The following is a 22415-nucleotide window of genomic DNA, read 5'->3' as shown; positions in this document are numbered from 1 at the left end:
TGACGGTTGTAAGCTCAAAATTCAAGAGCAATGGTCGGTGTAAAACCAAATTGCATGGGTCTAGGAAGTTGTTTGGAAGCTTCTTTGAGAATTCTAAGGTCATGCCACCCACATGGACTAATAATGATCAACCTAAAGATGGGTGTAGAAACAAGATATGGGATCCCGGTATACATGAGGATCAACTTTGGGAGCCCCAAGCTTGTGAAGAACCCCATCAACACTTGGTGCAACAAATAAGAAGTCTTGGGGCACAATGGAGAACCAAGCATTGGTGGGAGTTCCAAGATGAGTACAAGCACAAGCCACCTTGACAATGAGCTCCTCAAAATGTCCAACTTAAGGACAATAAATAAAAGTGCGGTGGGAGACACCCCACCATGGTAAACTCTTTCCATCCTCTTTTAGTTTTGTTTAATAAGTGATTTGAGTTGCCATTGTAGGTAGATTTTCATTTCATATTGATTTGTTTGTAAAGATTGGTTGTTAGTATGTTGTATTCATTAGTAGTAGATGAATAAATCCTAAAATCAAATTGCATTTTTGTGAATTGTTTGATATTTGATTGAATGAAGAAGAGTTTTGGACATTATAGGGAGCTCTTGGGCATTTTTTCTGCTTTTTGGGCAAAAAAAAAAAAGGGCCATCGGCGCGCTAGCACGCTGTGCGCGCGCGCGCACATTGCACTACCGCAACTTCTGGTACAAAAACCAGAGAGTTGTGCGCGCGTTGTGCCAGCATTGTGCTGGGAGCACAAGCTCATCCACGCGTAAGCGCGCTGTGCGCGCGCGCGGATCATCCCTGCTGCATCCACGCGTGAGCGCGCTGTGCGCGCGCGCGCGGATTGTCCCAACCTCATCCACGCGTAAGCGCTGTGCGCGCGCGCGGATTTGTTCCCTGCTTTTCTCCTTCTTCCTTTCTCCTTCTTTCCTCTTCTCTTCTTCTTTCTTTCTAATTTTTTTTCCTCCTCCTCTCTTAGAAATTTTTTTTCTCTTTTAATATAAATAAAAAAAAATTTTTAATAAAAAAAATAATAATAATATAATAATAATAAATAAATAAATAAATAAATAAAAATACTAAAAAATTTTTTTTCTCTTTTCCTCCATTTTCTTTTATTGCATTTGCTTATTTTCATTCATTGCATTTTAATTTTGTTTTTTTTTTCTACCTTGTTCTCATTTTATTTTCTAAGTTTTCCATTTTAATAATGGTGTTGAACTTTCCTACTCAATTGTTGAGACTTTCTTGCATTATTTTGGTGCTTCTTGTCTTGTTTGATATTGTTGGGTGATGAAACTTTTAAATCAATGCTTCATCTTGTATGACTCTTGTGTCTTTGTGCATTGATATGACCTCATATTGTCTTTCATGACCCACTTCTTCTCATTTGAACTTGATGCTTAATACACTCTTCATGCTTTAACTTTACTCTTGCATCGAGCTTGATGATATGCCTTAGCTTACATTGTTTTCTCACTCACATGCTTAGCTAACATGTAGTGGGAACCTTACTCTTATTTGGCATTAGCCCCAGCCTACATTCTACTTGTTTTGATATCTTTGTTGTAGGCCTAATTGTCATTCTTCTTTCCTCCCCTTTTAGGTTGGCCACCAAGAGCGGAGAAAGGAAAAGCTTTTAAATGGGGCAACAAACAAGTCATCCGCACAACCTTTTGAAGGAGCTCATCAATTGTAACAACCCATCCACCTTGCTCTTCTTTGCATGCACCGAGGACGGTGCAATCTTCAAGTGTGGGGAGGTCGTTCGACCGATCTCCATGGGTAAAAATTTCCTTTTCAACACCAATGTTAGTTAGTCATTGCATTGCATGATAGGTTGCATGTTAGTTAGAATTTGTACATATTTTTACCACTTCTTTCTTATTAGGACTACTTAGTTAGGGTAATGATTTTCTTTCCAAGAAACTGTTTTAGGGCACCCTACCAATTTAAAAAAAGAAAATTTGTGGAACTTCCTTGAAAGAATTTATTTTGGAACATGGTTTTTGAGCTAAGAACACAAGCTTGTGAGATTTGAGCCTAATTGTGTGGTTACATCTTATAACCACTTATTTTTCCTTCTTGTGTGCATTATTCTCTTTCTATGATTGTAATCTTTGATTTGTTTGAATCTATATGTCCCATTATTCCTTGTATTCATGCATTTATATGATTGAGGCCATCATTTCATTAGCTCACTTATCCAGATAGCCTTACCTTTTACTCTCCTTTGTTAGCCGATTTTGAGCCTACTCTTAACCCACTTGTTCTTTAATTTAGCACATTACAAGCCTTAAAGCGAAAAACAATGAATGTCCTTTATTTGGATCTTTGATTGGCTTAGGCTAGTGAGTGTGAGTGTCATTCAAGAGTGGGAAAACTTTGGGACATTGGTTGGGATAAAAGGGTGTTTGTGTTTTGTATTTTTATATTGGGAAATTGGGTACATACTCATGTATTGATTAAATGTATAGACCTTATGCATTGATGTTTTTGTATATAGTTTGAAAGAAAAAGAAAAATGAAAAGAAAATGAAATAAAAGTGAAAAAGAAAAAAAGAAAAGAAAAAAAAAATGTATATAGAAAAAGAAAGAAAAAGAAAAGCAATAAAGGGGACAAAATGCCCCAAAGTAAAGCTCAAATAAAAGTCAATGCATATGTGTTGTGAAATGAAAAAGAAAATGCATGAGTATGTGAAAAAGTGAAGAATGGGTAGTTAGGTTAGAACTTAATTGTATAGGATGTCATAGGTTAGGTGGGAAGTCTAAGCCTATCAAAGATTCAAACTTCAAGCTCACTTGACCAAATATGCATCCTACCTTAACCCTAGCCCCATTACAACCTAAAGAAAAGACCTCATGATACATGTATGCATGCATTGAATAATTGTTGATTGTTAGAAGAAAAACAAATCTTGGAAAGCATGATTAGGGGAGAATTGAGAGAATCAACCCTAAACACTTGAGTGACTAGAGTGCAAACACTTCCGGTGAGGGTTCGATGCTCAATTCCTTGATTCCCGGCTTTCACGAGAGTTCTTCTTGCAAGTCTATGTGAACTTCATGTTTATACTTCAATTGGTAGGACTCATGAATCGTTATATGATCTTAAGCCCTACTTGTGCATGTATGTCTTGGAGATTGATTTATTTTTAACCAAGTAGGTAGAATCATTTTGCATTTAGTTGCATGTATATAGTTTCTTTGCTTTGAATAAATGTTGATACCCTTTGTTTTTCTCTTGGCTTAAGCATGAGGACATGCTTGGTTTAAGTGTGGGGAGGTTGATAAACCCCATTTGTAGGGTTTATCTTGTATTGATTTCAGGGGATTTTATCACCTTTTACCCACATTTATTCAATGAAATAACATGGTTTTGTATATTCTCCTTTAATTGTGCTTAAGAGTGAAAACATGCTTTTTAGGTCTTAAAATAGATAAATGTAATTTACCTTGATTCCATTAGATGCCTTGATATGTTTGTTAAGTGATTTCAGATTTAGGAGGCAAAGATTGGATTAAGGGAATGAAGAAAAAGCATGTAAAGTTGGAGAACTCATGAAGAAATGAAAGAACCGGAAAGCTGTCAAGCCGACCTCTTCGCACTTAAACGACCATAACTTGAGCTACAGAGGTCCAAATAATGCGGTTTTAGTTGGGTTGGAAAGCTAACATCCGGGGCTTCGAAACGATATAAGATTTGCCATAGTTGCATCGCGCATAGAGGCGCGCACGCGCACGGTACGCGGACGCACCGATGGTGGCACATGACCCACTTAATGCAACATGTGGCCAGCAATTTTAGAAGCCTTGTGGGCCCAATCCAACTCATTTCTGATGCTATTTAAGCCAAGGATTGAAGGGGAATCAACATACTTTTAGATACTTTAGATACTTTTCATACTTTTAATCACTAGTCATAGTTTAGTTTTAGAAGTAGTTAGGGTTAGAGAGAGAAGCTCTCTCTTCTCTCTAGAATTAGGATTAGGAATTAGGGTTTGATTAGGGTCTCATAGTTCTAGGTTTAATGCAAGTCTCCTTCTACTTCTACCTTCAATTGATGATTGCTACACTTTGGTTCTTCTTTCTATCCCTATCCTCTTGTTGTAATTTCTCTTATTTTGTTTCTAGGTTTTGTAATTGAGATATTTTTGTTCTTTTGTTTTCTTTTAATAATGCAATTTGAGATAATTCATGTGATTGTGATGTTGTTGATTGTTGTTTTGTTAATTCTTTGTAATTGATATTTGTTGATTCCTTTTATTCTTACAAATAAAAATGCTTTCTTTCATTACCCTCCAAGTGCTTGATGAAATGCTTGAGAGGATGTTAGAGTAGAATTCTATGTTCTTGGTTTGAGAATGTGACTTAGGAACTCTTGAGTTACTAATGTCCAAGTAATTGATGATTAGGATCCATTGACTCTAGTTCTCACTAATTGAATTAGTGGAGAGTTAGGACTTATGGACTAGGATTGATATAGCTCATTTGATTTTCCTTTACTACTAGTTAGAGGATGACTTAGTGAGATTAATCCTTGCCAATTCTCATATTGTGGTTAGTAATTAGGATAGAGATTCTTGACCACCAACCCTTGCCAAGACCTTTTTAGCCATTAGTTTACTTTTAGGAATTTAACTTCCATGTTTCTTATCAAAACCTCAAAAATAACTCACAACCAATAACAAGACACTTGATGAGCGGATAATTTATACGCTTTTTGGCATTGTTTTTAGGTAGTTTTTAGTAAGTTCAAGCTACTTTTAGGGATGTTTTCCTTAGTTTTTATGTTAAATTCAAATTTCTGGACTTTACTATGAGTTTGTGTGTTTTTCTGTGATTTCAGGTAAATTCTGACTGAAATTGAGGGATTTGAGCAAAACTCTGAAAAAGGCTGACAAAATGACTGCTGATGCTGTTGGATTCTGACCTCCCTGCACTCGAAATGGATTTTCTGGAGCTATAGAACTCCAAATGGCGCGCTCTCAACGGCGTTGGAAAGTAGACATCCAGGGCTTTCCAGCAATATATAATATTCCATGCTTTATTCGAAGATTGACGACGTAACTTGGCGTTAAACGCCAAGTTCATGCTGCTGTCTGGAGTTAAACGCCAGAAAAACGTCATGATCCGGAGTTGAACGCCCAAAACACGTCATAACTCAAAGTTCAACGCCAAGAAATGCCTCAGCTCGTGAATTAATCAAGCTCAGCCCAAGCACACACCAAGTGGGCCCCGGAAGTGAATTTATGCATCAATTACTTACTCATGTAAACCCTAGGAGCTAGTCTAGTATATAGGACATTTATCTATTGTATTAGACATCTTTGGTCTCAGTTTCGTTTTATTCATCATCTTAGGAGATCATTGATCACGTTAGGAGAGGGCTGGCCATTCGGCCATGCCTGAACCTCTTTCACTTATGTATTTTCAACGGTGGAGTTTCTGCACACCATAGATTAAGGGTGTGGAGCTCTGCTGTACCTCAAGTATTAATGAAGTTCTATTTTCTTTTATTCAAATCTCTCTTATTCTTATTCCAAGATATTCATTCGTACCCAAGAACATGATGAATGTGATGAGTTAGATAACCCTCATTATCATTCTCACTTATGAACGCGCGTGATTGACAACCACTTCCGTTCTACATGCAACCGAGCTTGAATGCGTATCTCTTAGATTCCCCAACAGAATCTTCGTGGTATAAGCTAGATAGATGGAGGCATTTATGAGGATCCGGAAAGTCTCACCTTGTCTGTGGTATTCCGAGTAGGATCCTGGGAATCCGGAAAGTCTAACCTTGTTTGTGGTATTCCGAGTAGGATTCCGGTAATGAATGACTGTGACGTGCTTCAAACTTGTAACCTGCTGGGCGTTAGTGACAGACGCAAAAGAATCAAGGGATTCTATTCCAGTAGGAGCGGGAACCAACCAGTGATTGGCCGTACTGTGACAGAGTGCGTGAGCATTAGCTTTCACTGCGAGGATGGGATGTAGCCATCAACCATGGGTGATGCCTCCAGACTGATTAGCTGTGCGAGTGACAGCCGCATAGGATATTTTCCCGAGAGGATGAAAGTAGCCACAGCTGATGGTGAACCCCTATACACAGCTTGCCATGGAAAGGAGTGAGAAGGATTGAGTAGAAGCAGTGGGAAGGCAGACGTCCGTGAGTCATACAACATCTCCATGCACTTATCTGAAATTCTCACCAATGAATCTGCATAAGTATTTCTATCCTTTTTATTATTTGTTTTCTATTCCAATAATCACAATTACCCTTTAATCTCCCTAACTGAGATCTACAAGGTGACCATAGCTTGCTTCATACCAACAATCTCTGTGGATTCGACCCTTACTCACGTAAGGTTATTACTTGGACGACCCAGTACACTTGCCGGTTAGTTGAACGGAGTTGTGAAAATAAACAGTGCCCTAAGAGTAAAATCATACAAAGACAAACAACTTGAAAAGAACAGTGATCACAATTTCGTCCACCAAGTTTTTTGCGCCGTTGCCGGGGATTGTTCGAGTATGGACAACTGACGGATCATCTTGTTGCTCAGATTAGGTAATTTTCTTTCCAAAAATCTTTTTCAAAATTTTTCTTTTTATTTTTCGTTTTTACAAACTTTATTTTAAAAAAAAAAATTAATAAAAATACAAAAAAAATTAGAAAATCATAAAAATCAAAAATATTTTGTGTTTCTTGTTTGAGTCTTGTGTTAATTTTAAAGTTTGGTATCAATTGCATGTTTTTAAAATTTTTCTTGCATTTTTCGAAAATCTTATGCATTCATAGTGTTCTTCATGATCTTCAAGTTGTTCTTGACAAGTCTTCTTGTTTGATCTTGATGATTTCTTGTTTTGTGTCTTTTGTTGTTTTTCATGTGCATTTTTGCATTCATATTTTCCATGCATTAAAGATTTCTAAGTTTGGTGTCTTGCATGTTTTCTTTGCATCAAAAATTTTTCAAAATTATGTTCTTGATGTTCATCATGATCTTCAAAGTGTTCTTGGTGTTCATCTTGACATTCATAGTGTTCTTGTATGCATTTTGTGTTTTGATCCAAAATTTTCATGTTTTGGGTCATTTTTGTGTTTTCCTCTCTCATAATAAGAAAATTCAAAAATCAAAAAATATCTTTTCCTTTTTATCTCCTAATTTTCGAAAATTTGAGTTGACTTAGTCAAAAATTTTAAAAATTAGTTGTTTCTTACAAGTCAAGTCAAATTTTCAATTTTAAAAATCTTATCTTTTCAAAATCTTTTTCAAAAATCACATCTTTTTCATTTTTTTATAATTTTCGAAATTTCTTTTTCAAAATATTTTCAAATTCTTTTTCTTATCTTTTATATCTAATTTTCGAACATTAACTAACAAGTAATGTGATTGGTTCAAAAATTTGAAGTTTGTTACTTTCTTGTTAAGAAAGGTTCAATCTTTAAGTTCTAGAATCTTATCTTGTAGTTTCTTGTTAGCTAAGTAATTTTAAAAATTAAATATTTTTCAAAATAACTTTTTCTTAAAACTTTTATTTTATTTTTATCCTATCCTTTTCAAAAATTTTATCCTTTTCAAAATTTGATTTCAAAATATCTTATCTAACTTCTTATCCTCTTATCTTTTTCAAAATTTGATTTCAAATCTTTTTCATCAACTAACTAACTTTTTGTTTGTTTCTTATCTTTTTCAAAGCCACCTAACTACTTCTCTCTCTTCTATTTTCGAAAATATCTCACTCTTTTTCAAAAATTCTTTTTAATTAACTAATTGTTTCAAATTTTAATTTCAATTACATTTATCTTTAATTTTCGAAAATTACTAACCTCTTTTTTTCAAAATTATTTTCGAATTCTCCCTCCTCTTTTCTTCTTCTATTTAATTATTTAATTACTAACACTTCTCTTCACCTCTCTTCATTCAAAAATCCGAACTCTCTTCCTCATTCTTCTACCCCTTCTTTTTCTACTAACATAAAGGAATCTCTATACTGTGACATAGAGGATTCCTCTTCTTTTCTTGTTTTCTTCTCTTTCATATGAGCAGGAACAGGGATAAAGGCACTCTTATTGAAATTGATTCAGAACCTGAAAGGACTCTGAAGAGAAAATTAAGAGAAGCTAAATTGCAACAATCCAGAAGAGACCTTCTTGAAATTTTCGAACAAGAGAAAGAGATGGCAGCCGAAAATAATAATAATAATGCAAGGAGAATGCTTGGTGACTTCACTAAGCCAACGTCCAAGTTTGATGGAAGAAGCATCTCCATTCCTGCCATTGGAGCCAATAACTTTGAGCTGAAACCTCAGCTAGTTGCTTTAATGCAACAAAACTGCAAGTTTTATGGACTTCCATCTGAAGATCCTTATCAGTTTTTAACTGAATTCTTGCAGATCTGTGAGACTGTAAAGACGAATGGAGTTGATCCTGAAGTCTACAGACTCATGCTTTTCCCTTTTGCTGTAAGAGACAGAGCTAGAATATGGTTGGATTCACAACCCAAGGATAGCCTGGACTCATGGGATAAGCTGGTCACTGCCTTCTTGGATAAATTATTTCCTCCTCAAAAGCTGAGCAAGCTGAGAGTGGATGTTCAAACCTTCAAACAAAAAGATGGTGAATCCCTCTATGAAGCTTGGGAAAGATATAAGCAGTTGACCAAGAGATGTCCATCTGACATGTTCTCAGAATGGACCATATTAGATATATTCTATTATGGTCTCTCTGAATTTTCGAAAATGTCATTGGATCATTCTGCAGGTGGATCTATTCACCTGAAGAAAACGCCTGAAGAGGCTCAAGAACTCATTGACATGGTTGCAAATAACCAGTTCATGTACACATCTGAGAGGAATTCCGTGAATAATGGGGTACCTCAGAAGAAAGGAGTTCTTGAAATTGATGCTCTGAATGCCATATTGGCTCAGAACAAAATGTTGACTCAACAGGTCAACATAATCTCTCAAAATCTGAATGGATTGCAACATGCATCCAACAGTACTAGAGAGGCAGCTTCTGAAGAAGCTTATGATCCTGAGAACCCTGCCATGGCAGAGGTTAATTACATGGGTGAACCTTATGGAAACACCTATAACTCATCATGGAGAAATCATCCAAACTTCTCCTGGAAGGATCAGCAAAAGCCTCAACAATGCTTTAGCAATGGTGGACGCAATAGGCTGAACAATAGTAAGCCATATCCATCATCTTCTCAGCAACAGACAGAGAACTCTGAGCAAAACAATTCTAATTTAGCCAATATAGTCTCTGATCTGTCAAAGGCCACTTTTAGTTTCATGAATGAAACAAGATCCTCCATTATAAATCTGGAGGCACAAGTGGGCCAGCTGAGTAAGAAAGTTATTGAAACTCCTCCCAATAGTCTCCCAAGTAATACAGAAGAGAATCCAAAAGGAGAGTGCAAGGCCATTGACATAGTCAAAGTGGCCGAATGCATAAGGGAGGAGGAGGACGAAAATCCTAGTGAGGAAGACCTCCTGGGACGTCCCTCAAGCAAGAAGGAGTTTCCTATTAAGGATCCTGAGGAATCTGAGGCTCATCTAGAGACCATGGAGATTCCTTTAAATCTCCTCCTGCCATTCATGAGCTCTGAAGAATATTCATCCTCTGAAGAGAATGAAGATGTGACTGAAGAGCAAGTTGCTCAATACTTAGGAGCTATCATGAAACTGAATAACAAGCTGTTTGGTAATGAGACTTGGGAAAGTGAACCTCCCTTGCTCATTAATGAACTAGATACTTGGATTCAGAGAACTCTACCTCAAAAGAAACAAGATCCTGGCAAGTTCTTAATACCTTGCACCATTGGCACCATGAGCTTTGAAAAAGCTCTATGTGACCTTGGGTCAGGAATAAATCTTATGCCACTCTCTGTAATGGAGAAGCTGGGGATCATTGAGGTACAACCTGCCTTGTTCTCATTACAATTGGCAGATAAGTCCATAAGACAAGCTTATGGAATAGTGGAGGACGTGCTAGTAAAGGTTGAAGGCCTTTACATCCCTACTGATTTCATAATCCTAGACACTAGGAAGGAAGATGATGAATGCATCATCCTAGAAAGACCTTTCCTAGCCACAGCAGGAGCTGTGATAGATGTCAACAGAGGTGAGTTAGTCCTTCAATTGAATGGGGACTACCTTGTGTTTCAGGCACATGGCCATCCCTCTGTGACAAAAGAGAGTAAGCTTGAAGAGCTTCTCTCAGTTCAGAGTCAAGAAGAACCCACACAGTCAAACTCTAAGTTTGGTGTTGTGAGGCCACAACCAAACTCTAAGTTTGGTGTTCAAACCCCATATCCAAACTCTAAGTTTGGTGTTGGGACTACACATTAAAATTGACCTGATCACCTTGTGGCTCCATGAGAGCCACTGTCAAGCTATTGACAATAAAGAAGCGCTTGTTGGGAGGCAACCCAATTTTATTTATCTAATTTTATTCTATTTTATTTCTTTGTTATTTTTGTGTTTTATTAGGTACATGATCATGAGGAGTCACGAAAAAAATCAAAAAAAAATTAAAAACAGAGTCAAAAACAGAAGAAAAAAATTTTTCACCCTGGAGGTAGCGCAGACTGGCGTTCAACGCCAGTAAGATGCATCTGTCTGGCGTTCAACGCCAGAACAGAGCACCATTCTGGCGCTGAACGCCCAATACAAGCAATAACCTGGCGTTAAACGCCAGGATGTGCACACAGAGGACAAACTGGCGCTGAACGCCAGAAACAAGCATGAAACTGGCGTTCAACGCCAGAAACATGCATTACATGGGCGTTGAACGCCCAGAACATGTACCAATGGGCGTTTAAACGCCAGAATGATGCATGAAGGCATTTTACATGCCTAAATGGTGAAGGAATGGTATTTGTTTTCACCTCAGGATCTGTGGACCCCACAGGATCCCCACCTACCATATTCCCACCTTACCTCCTAATCCTAATTTTTGTGATGTGAATACCCCATGTCACAATTCCCAATATTCTTCATCAATCACCTCAATTCCTCTTCCCAATTACCCCATTCACCATTCACATCAACCCACTCTTCCCCATAAACCCCACCTACCCTCATAAAATTCAAATTCAATTTCCCACCCATTCCCACCCAAATTGGCCGAACCTATACCCTCCCCTCTCCCTATAAATACCCTTCAATTCTTCTTCATCTTCACAAAACACAACCCTTCTTCTCCCACATAGCCGAACCCACTTCTCACTCTCTACCATATTCTCTTCTTCTCTTCTTCTACTTTTCTTTTCTTTTCTTGCTCGAGGACGAGCAAATTTTAAGTTTGGTGTGGTAAAAGCTTAAGCTTTTTTTTGTTTTTCCATTACCAATGGCACCTAAGGCCGGAGCCTCCTCAAGAAAAGTGAAAGGGAAAGCAAAAGCTTCCACCTCCGAGTCATGGGAGAAGGAAAGATTCATTTCCAAGAGCCATCAAGACCACTTCTATGATGTTGTGGCAAAGAAGAAAGTGATCCCTGAGGTCCCTTTCAAGCTCAAAAGAATGAGTATCCGGAAATCCGACATGAAATTCAAAGAAGAGGGTGGGAAGTCATAACCAACCCCATGCAACAAGTTGGAATATTGATGGTTCAAGAGTTCTATGCCAATGCATGGATCACTAGAAACCATGATCAAAGTATGAACCCGAATCCAAAGAACTACATCACAATGGTTCGGGGGAAATACTTAGATTTCAGTCCAGAAAATGTGAGGTTGGCGTTCCACTTACCTATGATGCAAGGTGATGAACGCCCCTACACAAGAAGGGTCAACTTTAATCAAAGGTTGGACCAAGTCCTAATGGACATTTGTGTGGAAGGCGCCCAATGGAGAATAGATTCCAAAGGCAAGCCAGTCCAACTAAGAAGACTGGACCTCAAGCCTGTAGCTAGAGGATGGTTGGAGTTCATCCAAAGATCCATCATCCCTACAAGCAACCGATCTGAAGTTACTGTGGATCGGGCCATCATGATTCATAGTATCATGATTGGAGAGGAAGTAGAAGTTCATGAAGTCATCTCCAATGAACTCTACAAAATAGCTGACAAGCCTTCACACATGGCACGGCTAGCCTTCCCCCATCTTATATGCCATCTATGTTACTCAGCTGGAGTTATCATAGAAGGAGATGTTTCCATTGAAGAAGACAAGCCCATCACAAAGAAAAGGATGGAGCAAACAAGAGAGGTTCCTCACGGCCTTCAAGAAGAACATGAGGAAGTGTGGTGGACGAAATTGTGATCACTTGTTATTTGTTTATAAAGGATGTATACTCTTATGGCACTGTTTATTTTCTTCACAACTCCGTTCAACTAACCAGCAAGTGTACTGGGTCGTCCAAGTAATAACCTTACGTGAGTAAGGGTCGAATCCACAGAGATTGTTGGTATGAAGCAAGCTATGGTCACCTTGCAAATCTCAGTTAGGCGAATTGAACATTTGTAATAGTGATAATTGGATTGTTCTAATAAAAAGGAATAATAAAAGGGATAGAGATACTTATGCAGATTCATTGGTAGGAATTTCAGATAAGCGGAATGAAGATGCTGTAGAGCTCTCGGACGCCTGCTATCCCATTGCTTCTACTCAATCCTTCTTACTCCTCTCCATGGCAAGCTTTGTATAGGGGTTCACTATCAGCTGTGGCTACTTTCATTCCTCTCGGGGAAATAACCTGCACGGCTGTCACTCGCACAGCTAACCAGTCTGGAGGCATCACCCATGGTTGATAGCTACATCCCATCCTCGCAGTGAAAGCTATGCACGCACTCTGTCACAGTACGGCCAATCACCGGTTGGTTCCCGCTCCTACTGGAATAGAATCCCTCTTTTGCGTTTGTCACTAACGCCCAGCAGGTTAAAGTTTGAAGCACGTCACAGTCATTCATGAACGGAATCCTACTCGGAATACCACAGACAAGGTAAGACTTTCCGGATTCCCAGGATCCTACTCGGAACACCACAGACAAGGTTGGACTTTCCGGATCCAGATAAATGCCGCCATCCATCTAACTTATACCACGAAGATTCTGTTGGAGAATCTAAGAGATATACATTCAAGCCTTGTTACACGCAGAACGGAAGTGGTTGTCAATCACGCGCGTTCATAAGTGAGAATGATGATGAGAGTTATTAGCTCATCACATTCATCATGTTCTTGAGTACGAATGAATATCTTGGAATAAGAATAAGATAGAGAATTGAATAAAAGAAAATAGAACTTCATTAATCTTTGAGGTACAGCAGAGCTCCACACCCTTAATCTATGGTGTGCAGAAACTCCACCGTTGAAATACATAAGTAAAAGAAGGTTCAGGCATGGCCGAATGGCCAGCCCCCTAAACGTGATCAATGATCTCCTAAGATGAAGAATAAAATAAAACTGAGATCAAAAGATGATTGATACATTAGTAAATCATCCTATTTATAATAAACTAGCTCCTAGGGTTTACATGAGTAAGTAATTGATGCATAAATCCACTTCTGGGGCCCACTTGGTGTATGCTTGGGCTGAGCTTGATCTATCCACGAGCTGAGGCTCCTCTTGGAGTTGAATTTCGAGTTATGATGTGCTTTGGGCGTTCAACTCCGGATTATGACGTTTTTCTGGCGTTTAACTCCAGAAAGGAGCGTGTACTTGGCGTTCAACGCCAGTTTGCGTCGTCATTCTTCGAATAAAGTATGGACTATTATATTGCTGGAAAGCCCTGGATGTCTACTTTCCAACGCCGTTGAGAGCGCGCCATTTAGAGTTCTGTAGCTCCAGAAAATCCATTTCGAGTGCAGGGAGGTCAGAATCCAACAGCATCAGCAGTCCTTTTGTCAGCCTTTTTCAGAGTTTTGCTCAAATCCCTCAATTTCAGTCAGAATTTACCTGAAATCACAGAAAACACACAAACTCATAGTAAAGTCCAGAAATGTGAATTTAACATAAAAACTAATGAAACATCCCTAAAAGTAGCTCAAACTTACTAAAAACTATATAAAAACAATGCCAAAAAGCGTATAAATTATCCGCTCATCACAACACCAAACTTAAATTGTTGCTTGTCCCCAAGAAACTGAAAATCAAATAGGATAAAAAGAAGAGAATATACTATAAAGTCCAAAATATCAATGAATATTAATTTAATTACATGAGCGGGACTTGTAGCTTTTTGCTTCTGAACAGTTTTGGCATCTCACTTTTTCCTTTGAAGTTCAGAGTGATTGGCATCTTTAGGAACTTAGAATTTCAGATAGTGTTATTGACTTTCTTAGTTAAGCATGTTGATTCTTGAACACAGTTACTTATGAGTCTTGGCTGTGGCCCTAAGCACTTTGTCTTCCAGTATTACCACCGGATACACAAATGCCACAGACACATAACTGGGTGAACCTTTTCAGATTGTGACTTAGCTTTGCTAAAGTCCCCAATTAGTGGTGTCCAGAGCTCTTAAGCACTCTCTTTGCTTTAGATCACGACTTTAACCACTCAGTCTCAAGCTTTTCACTTGGACCTTCATGACACAAGCACATGGTTAGGGACAGCTTGATTTAGCCGCTTAGGCCCGGATTAAATTTCCTTGGGCCCTCCTATCCATTGATGCTCAAAGCCTTGGATCCTTTTTCCCCTTGCCTTTTGTTTTAAGGGCTTTTGGCTTTTTCTTTTGCTCCTTCTTTTTTTTTTTTTTTTTTTTCACTGCTTTTTCTTGCTTCAAGAATCAATTCCATAAATTTTTCAGATCATCAATAACATCTCTCTTTGTTCATCATTCTTTCAAGAACCAACAATTTTAACACTCATAAACAACAAGATCCAAAGACATATGCACTGTTCATTCATTCATTCAGAAAACAAAAGCATTGTCACCACATCAAAATAATTAAACTAAATTCAATAATAACTTCGAAAATTATGTACTTCTTGTTCTTTGAATTAAAACATTTTTCTTTTAAGAGAGGTGAAGGACTAATGGAATTTATTTATAGCTTTAAGGCATGGTTACATACTAATGATCATGAAATAAAGACACAAAACATAGATAAACATAATAATTAAAAACCGAAAACAGAAAGAAATAAAGAACAAGGAATGAATCCACCTCTAGTGGCGTCTTCTTCTTGAAGGACCAATGATGTTCTTCAACTCTTCTATGTCCCTTCCTTGCCTTTGTTGCTCCTCCCTCATTGCTCTTTGATCTTCTCTTATTTCTTGAAGAGTGAGGGCGTGCTCATGGTGTTCCACCCTTAGTTGTTCCACATTATGGCTCAAATCTTCCAAGGAGGTATTAAGTTGCTCCCAATAGTTGTTGGGAGGAAAGTGCATTTGAGGCATTTGTTGATGGTGAACCTCCTCTTGTTCTCCTTGAGGGCCGTGAGGAACTTCCCTTGTTTGCTCCATCCTTTTCTTGGTGATGGGCTTGTCTTCTTCTATGGAGGCATCTCCATCTATGATAACTCCGGCTGAAAACATAGATGGCATATGAGGTGAGGAATGCTAGCCGTGCCATGTATGAAGGCTTGTCAGCTATTTTGTAGAGTTCATTGGCTATGACTTCATGAACCTCTACTTCTTCACCAATCATGATGCTATGAACCATGATGGCCCGATCCACAGTAACTTCAGATCGGTTGCTTGTAGGGATGATGGATCTTTGAATGAACTCCAACCATCCTCTAGCTACAGGCTTGAGGTCCAGTCTTCTTAGTTGGACTGGCTTGCCTTTGGAGTCTGCTCTCCATTGGGCGCCTTCCACACATATGTCCATAAGGACTGGGTCCAACCTTTGATCAAAGTTGACCCTTCTAGTGTAGGGGTGTTCATCACCTTGCATCATAGGCAAATGAAACGCCAACCTCACATTTTCCGGACTGAAATCCAAGTATTTCCCCCTAACCATTGTGAGATAATTCTTTGGGCTTGGGTTCATACTTTGGTCATGGTTTCTAGTGATCCATGCATTGGCATAGAACTCTTGAACCATGAGAATTCCGACTTGTTGCATGGGGTTGGCTAAGACTTCCCAACCTCTTCTTTGAATTTCATGTCGGATCTCCGGATACTCATTTTTCTTGAGCTTGAAAGGGACCTCAGGGATCACTTTTTTCTTTGCCACAACATCATAGAAGTGGTCTTGGTGGCTCTTGGAGATGAATCTCTCCTTCTTCCATGACTCGGAAGTGGAAGCTTTTGCCTTCCCTTTTCCTTTTCTTGAGGAAACTCCGGCTTTGGGTGCCATTGATGGTGAATGAAAAATAAAAAGCTTAGGCTTTTTACCACACCAAACTTAAAATTTGCTTGTCCCCAAGCAAAAAGAAAAGAAGAGTAGAAGAAGAAGAAGAAAATATGGAGAGAGGGAGAAGAGAGGTCGGTTATGTGGGAGAATGTGGGTTTGTGTTGTGTGAAAATGTAAAAGAAAAGAAGGTATTTATAGGGAGGGGGAGGTATAGGTTCGGCCATGTTGGGTGGGAAAGGGTGGGAAATTGAATTTGAAAGTAGTGGGGGTAGGTGGGGTGTATGGGGAAGAGGGGTATGATGTGAATGGTGAATGGGGTAATTGGGAAGAGGAATTGAGGTGATAGGTGAAGGTTTTGGGAAGTGTGACATTGAGAATGAGATTTGGATTAGAAGAATGTGATTAGGATTAAAAGAAATGTGGTAGGGGGATCCTGTGGGGTCCACAGATCCTAAGGTGAGGATCCTGTGGGGTCCACAGATCCTGAGGTGAAAACAAATACCATTCCTTCACCATATAGGCATGTAACATGCCTTGATGCATCATTCTGGCGTTCAAACGCCCATTGATGCTAGTTCTGGGCGTTAAACGCCCATGTTATGCATGATTCTGGCGTTGAACGCCAGTTTCATGCTTGTTTCTGGCGTTCAGCGCCAGATTGTCCTCTGTGTGCGCATCCTGGCGTTAAACGCCAGGTTGTTGCTTGTTTTGGGCGTTCAACGCCAGAATGGTGCTCTGTTCTGGCGTTGAACGCCGGCCAGATGCACCTTCTGGGCGTTGAACGCCAGCCCGTGCGTCCCCAGGGTGAAAAATTTTTTTCTTCTGTTTTTGACTCTGTTTTTAATTTTTTTTGATTTTTTCGTGACTCCTCATGATCATGTACCTAATAAAACACAAAAATAACAAAGAAACAAAATAAAATAAAATTAGATGAATAAAATTGGGTTGCCTCCCAACAAGCGCTTCTTTAATGTCAATAGCTTGACAGTGGCTCTCATGGAGCCACATAGTGATCAGGTCAATTTAGTGTGTAGTGTTCCCAACACCAAACTTTAGAGTTTGGATATGGGGTTTGAACACCAAACTTAGAGTTTGGTTGTGGCCTCACAACACCAAACTTAGATTTTAACTGTGGAGGCTCTTCTTGACTCTGAACTGAGAAGCTCTTCATGCTTACTCTCTTTTGTCATAGAGGGATGGCCATGTGCTTGAAACACAAGGTAGTCCCCATTCAATTGAAGGACTAACTCACCTCTGTTGACATCTATCACAGCTCCTGCTGTGGCTAGGAAAGGTCTTCCTAGGATGATGCATTTATCATCTTCCTTCCTAGTATCTAGGATTATGAAATCAGTAGGGATGTAAAGGCCTTCAACCTTTACTAGCACGTCCTCTACTAATCCATAAGCTTGTCTTATGGACTTATCTGCCAATTGTAATGAGAACAAGGCAGGTTGTACCTCAATGATCCCCATCTTCTCCATTACAGAGAGTGGCATAAGATTTATCCCTGACCCCAGATCACATAGAGCTTTTTCAAAGCTCATGGTGCCAATGGTACAGGTATTAAGAACTTGCCAGGATCTTGTTTCTTTTGAGGTAGAGTTTTCTGAATCCAAGTGTCTAGTTCACTAATGAGTAAGGGAGGTTTACTTTCCCAAGTCTCATTACCAAACAGTTTGGCATTCAGCTTCATGATAGCTCCTAAATATAGAGCAGCTTGCTCTCCAATCACATCTTCATCCTCTTCAGAGGATGAATATTCTTCAGAGCTCATGAATGGCAGAAGGAGATTTAATGGGATCTCTATGGTCTCTAGATGAGCCTCAGATTCCTCTGGATCCTTAAAACTCCTTCATGCTTGAAGGACGTCCCAGGAGGTCTTTCTCCTTAGGATTTTCGTCCTCCTCCTCCCTAGTGCATTCGGTCACTTTGATTAAATCAATGGCCTTGCACTCTCCTTTTGGATTCTCTTTTGTATTGCTTGGGAGAATACTGGGAGGAGTTTCAATAACTTTCTTACTCAGCTGGCCTACTTGTGCTTCCAGATTTCTAATGGAAGATCTGGTTTCATTCATGAAACTGAAAGTGGCCTTTGACAGATCAGAGACTATGTTGGCTAAATTAGAATTGTTTTGTTCAGAGTTCTCTGTCTGTTGCTGAGAAGATGATGGATATGGCTTACTATTATTCAGCCTTGCACGTCCACCATTGTTAAAACCTTGTTGAGGTTTTTGTTGATCCTTCCATGAGAAATTTGGATGATTTCTCCATGTTGGGTTATAGGTGTTTCCATAAGGTTCACCTAAGTAATTAACCTCTGCCATGGCAGGGTTTTCAGGATCATAAGCTTCTTCAGAAGCTGCCTCTCTATTACTGTTGGATGCATGTTGCAATCCATTCAGATTCTGAGAGATCATGTTGACCTGTTGAGTCAACACTTTGTTCTGAGCCAATATGGCATTCAGAGCATCAATTTCAAGAACTCCTTTCTTCTGAGGTACCCCATTGTTCACGGAATTCCTCTCAGAAGTATACATGAACTGGTTGTTTGCAACCATGTCAATGAGTTCTTGAGCCTCTTCAGGCGTTTTCTTCAGGTGAATAGATCCACCTGCAGAATGGTCCAATGACATTTTCGAAAATTCAGAGAGACCATAATAGAATATATCTAATATGGTCCATTTAGAAAACATGTCAGATGGACATCTCTTTGTCAGCTGCTTGTATCTTTCCCAAGCTTCATAGAGGGATTCACCATCTTTTTGTTTGAAGGTTTGAACATCCACTCTCAGCTTGCTCAGCTTTTGAGGAGGAAAGAACTTATCTAAGAATGCAGTGACAAGCTTATCCCATGAGTCCAGGCTATCCTTGGGTTGAGAATCCAACCATACTCTAGCTCTGTCTCTTACAGCAAAGGGAAAAGCAAGAGTCTGTAGACTTCTGGATTAACTCCATTTGTCTTTACAGTGTCACAGATCTGCAAGAACTCAGTTAAAAACTGGTAAGGATCTTCAGATGGAAGTCCATAAAACTTGCAGTTTTGTTGCATTAATGCAACTAGTTTGAGGCTTAAGCTCAAAGTTATTGGCTCCAATGGCAGGAATGGAGATGCTTCTTCCATCAAACTTGGATGTTGGCTTTGTGAAGTCACCAAGCATTCTCCTTGCATTATCATATTATTTTCGGCCATCTCTTCCTCTTGTTCGAAATTTTCTAAAAGGTTGCTTCTGGATTGTTGTAATTTAGCTTCTTTTAATTTTCTCTTCAGAGTCCTTTCAGGTTCTGGATCAACTTCAACAAGAGTGCCTTTGTCCCTGTTCCTGCTCATATGAAAGAAAAGGGAACACAAAAAAAGAAAGAAGGAATCCTCTATGTCACAGTATAGAGATTCCTTTATGTTAGTAGAAAAAGAAAGGGGTAGAAGAAGAGGAATGGATTCGGATTTTTGATGAAGAGGGGTGAAGAGAAGTGTTAGTAATTAAATAATTAAATAGAAGAAGAAAAGAGAAGAGAGAATTCGAAAACAATTTTTGAAAAGGAGTTAGTGATTTTCGAAAATTAGAGATAAAATAAAATTAAAATTAAAATTTAAAACAATTAATTAATTAAAAAGAATTTTTGAAAAAGGGAAGAAATATTTTCGAAAATAGAGGAGGGAAAAGTAGTTAGGTAGTTTTGAAAAAGATAAGAAACAAACAACAAGTTAGTTAGTTGATTGAAAAAGATTTGAAATCAAAATTGAAAAAGATAAGAAGATAGTAAGTTAGATAAGATATTTTAAAATCAAATTTTGAAAAAGATAAAATTTTTGAAAAAGATAAAATTTTTTTTTGAAAAAGATAAGATAAAAGATAAAAAGATTTAATTCAAAAAAAAATTTTGAAATTATTTACTTCACTAACAAGAAACTACAAGATAAGATTCTAGAACTTAAAGATTGAACCTTTCTTAACAAGAAAGTAACAAACTTCAAATTTTTGAACCAATCACATTAATTATTAGTGAATTTTCGAAAATTACATATAAAGATAAGAAAAAGAATTTTGAAAATATTTGAAAAAATATTTTTGAAATTTTCGAAAATAAATAAAAAATTTTGAAAAAGATATAATTTTGAAAAAGATTTTGAAAAGATAAGATTTTTAAAATTGAAATTTTGACTTGACTTGTAAGAAACAACTAATTTTAAAAATCTTTTGACCAAGTCAACCCAAAATTTCGAAATTGTGGAGGGAAATAAGGAAAAGATATTTTTTTGATTTTTGAATTTTTTAAGGAAAAACACAAAAATGACCCAAAACATGGAAATTTTGGATCAAGACACAAGATGCATGCAAGAATGCTATGAATGTCAAGATGAACACCAAGAACACTTTGAAGATCATGATGAACATCAAGAACATATTTTTGAAAAATTTTGATGCAAAGAAAACATGCAAGACACCAAACTTAGAAATTTTTAATGTATGAAAATATGAATGCAAAAATGCACATGAAAAACAAGAACAGACACAAAACAAGAAATCATCAAGATCAAACAAGAAGACTTGTCAAGAACAACTTGAAGATCATGAAGAACACTATGAATGCATGAAATTTTCGAAAAATGCAAGAAAAATTTTTAAAGCATGCAATTGACACCAAACTTAAAATTAACATTAGATTCAAACAAGAACACAAAATATTTTTGATTTTTATGATTTTTTTGGATTTTTATTAATTTTTTTTCGAAAATAATGTTTTGAAAAACGAAAATAAAAGAAAAATTTTGAAAAAGATTTTTGAAAAGAAAATTACCTAATCTGAGCAACAAGATGAACCGTCAGTTGTCCGAACAATCCCCGGCAACGGCGCCAAAAACTTGGTGGACGAAATTGTGATCACTTGTTATTTGTTTATAAAGGATGTATACTCTTATGGCACTGTTTATTTTCTTCACAACTCCGTTCAACTAACCAGCAAGTGTACTGGGTCGTCCAGTAATAACCTTACGTGAGTAAGGGTCGAATCCACAGAGATTGTTGGTATGAAGCAAGCTATGGTCACCTTGCAAATCTCAGTTAGGCGAATTGAACATTTGTAATAGTGATAATTGGATTGTTCTAATAAAAAGGAATAATAAAAGGGATAGAGATACTTATGCAGATTCATTGGTAGGAATTTCAGATAAGCGGAATGAAGATGCTGTAGAGCTCTCGGACGCCTGCTATCCCATTGCTTCTACTCAATCCTTCTTACTCCTCTCCATGGCAAGCTTTGTATAGGGGTTCACTATCAGCTGTGGCTACTTTCATTCCTCTCGGGGAAATAACCTGCACGGCTGTCACTCGCACAGCTAACCAGTCTGGAGGCATCACCCATGGTTGATAGCTACATCCCATCCTCGCAGTGAAAGCTATGCACGCACTCTGTCACAGTACGGCCAATCACCGGTTGGTTCCCGCTCCTACTGGAATAGAATCCCTCTTTGCGTTTGTCACTAAAGCCCAGCAGGTTAAAGTTTGAAGCACGTCACAGTCATTCATGAACGGAATCCTACTCGGAATACCACAGACAAGGTGAGACTTTCCGGATTCCCAGGATCCTACTCGGAACACCACAGACAAGGTTGGACTTTCCGGATCCAGATAAATGCCGCCATCCATCTAACTTATACCACGAAGATTCTGTTGGAGAATCTAAGAGATATACATTCAAGCCTTGTTACACGCAGAACGGAAGTGGTTGTCAATCACGCGCGTTCATAAGTGAGAATGATGATGAGAGTTATTAGCTCATCACATTCATCATGTTCTTGAGTACGAATGAATATCTTGGAATAAGAATAAGATAGAGAATTGAATAAAAGAAAATAGAACTTCATTAATCTTTGAGGTACAGCAGAGCTCCACACCCTTAATCTATGGTGTGCAGAAACTCCACCGTTGAAAATACATAAGTAAAAGAAGGTTCAGGCATGGCCGAATGGCCAGCCCCCTAAACGTGATCAATGATCTCCTAAGATGAAGAATAAAATAAAACTGAGATCAAAAGATGATTGATACATTAGTAAATCATCCTATTTATAATAAACTAGCTCCTAGGGTTTACATGAGTAAGTAATTGATGCATAAATCCACTTCTGGGGCCCACTTGGTGTATGCTTGGGCTGAGCTTGATCTA

General features: G+C 38.2%; 1 non-coding gene across 1 annotated transcript; it reads right to left on the bottom strand.

Moving 5' to 3' along the window:
* Window positions 1-8583: 8583 nt before the first annotated feature.
* Window positions 8584-8687, bottom strand: LOC130938643 (small nucleolar RNA R71). Its single transcript, XR_009069802.1, has one exon. It is a non-coding gene; the product is annotated as a small nucleolar RNA R71 (small nucleolar RNA).
* Window positions 8688-22415: the final 13728 nt, after the last annotated feature.

This window comes from Arachis stenosperma, chromosome 6 (assembly GCF_014773155.1).
Source record: "Arachis stenosperma cultivar V10309 chromosome 6, arast.V10309.gnm1.PFL2, whole genome shotgun sequence".
Classification (NCBI taxonomy): domain Eukaryota; kingdom Viridiplantae; phylum Streptophyta; class Magnoliopsida; order Fabales; family Fabaceae; genus Arachis; species Arachis stenosperma.
Note: the sequence above shows the minus strand (reverse complement) of the source record. Positions and strands in the feature narration are given on the sequence as shown.